Genomic DNA, 1,478 nt, shown 5'->3' with positions numbered 1-1,478 from the left:
CTAAAAGGAACCAAGTCTCCTTGAAGAAGTTGCTGATTCCAGGTTGGGATCAAGGAACATATAAGACGAGCCCGGACTTCTTCTGCTAGAGAACAAAGAAGTACTCAAAATTAATTGGGGATATGTCAGGACACAGACACCAGCTTGAAAGGGCTCCCACTGGCAAAATTTGGGACAAATTGAGAATCAAAAAGAAAATTTGGGGGAGGAAAAATGGCGACGGGTCTGGAGCGCCCGTGTCAGGAAACAGCGCGATCCTGAGAGCNCTTTATCTTTAAGTGGGCTACATTCAAAGGATAAAAAAAATCTGCAAACAATCTTGAACTTTATGGGCAGGTTTGTTGTTGGTAGTGGTATTGATGTAGTAATTCTGATATTACTGGGTGTATTATAGGAAAGAGCAAATGAGTAAATATATTGATGTTGGTAAAAACCAGGGCTCTCACTGTGGGAGAAGAGATAAAAATATGGACTGGGGGACAATAGGAAGAACCCTGTGGTGTTGAATTGGAGTTGGGGGATCAAAATAAATTCATGATTTAAAATAAAATATACTTCCTGGCTCTGTCCATTGAAAGGGTCTAGAAGCAATGACAACTGAATAGCAATGAGCTCTTTTACCTCCCAGGTCTTGGTTTCTAAGAACTAGTTCCCACTAAAAGGAACCAAGTCTCCTTGAAGAAGTTGCTGATTCCAGGTTGGGATCAAGGAACATACAAGATGAGCCTGGACTTCTTCTGCTAGAGAACAAAGAAGTACTCAAAATTAATTGGGGATGTGTCAGGACACAGACACCAGCTTGAAAGGGCTCCCACTGGCAAAATTTGGGACAAATTGAGAATCAAAAAGAAAATTGGTAGTGATGAATAATCTGAGTTCATATTGATACTCAAAAAAATGAAAAGGTGAGTGTGAAGGAAGAGAAACCTCTTTTTCTTAAACAGTAGAATGCCAGCTAGATATAAAATGTAGAAGAGATGATAGGATTAGAAAAATCATGGTTTTTGCAATCACCAATATAATAGTTGATTCAGGCAAGGTTTATTAATGCATGCTAAAACATTTGGTGAAAGTGTTGGGAAACATGATATTTTCCTATCCTCAATGTACCATCCCACAGATTACTTATTAACCACAAAGGAGGGAAAGATACCTTTATAATGGAGAATTCTAGCAGACGGCATCTTAATCAACTGGTTAATCTTAGTATCCCCCATAAGAGGTCACTATGGCACCTTGTACCTCTTGTTGTGAGCACTGAGAACATCCCCTCTGTAGAGTTTTTACTAAAGACCTTTAACTAAATCTAATTCTGAAGAAATAATCAGACAATCCAAATTGTGGGACATTCTAGAAAAAGAACTGGCAAGGAAGACTTCTCCCCCTGAAAAAAAATAGCAGGAGAAGGAGAACTATTTTAAAATAAAGGAGACTATAGAAACGTGATCATTAAAATAGCATATGATTCTTGATGGATC

This window comes from Galeopterus variegatus, unplaced genomic scaffold (assembly GCF_000696425.1).
Source record: "Galeopterus variegatus unplaced genomic scaffold, G_variegatus-3.0.2 Scaffold462, whole genome shotgun sequence".
NCBI lineage: Eukaryota > Metazoa > Chordata > Mammalia > Dermoptera > Cynocephalidae > Galeopterus > Galeopterus variegatus.
Note: the sequence above shows the minus strand (reverse complement) of the source record.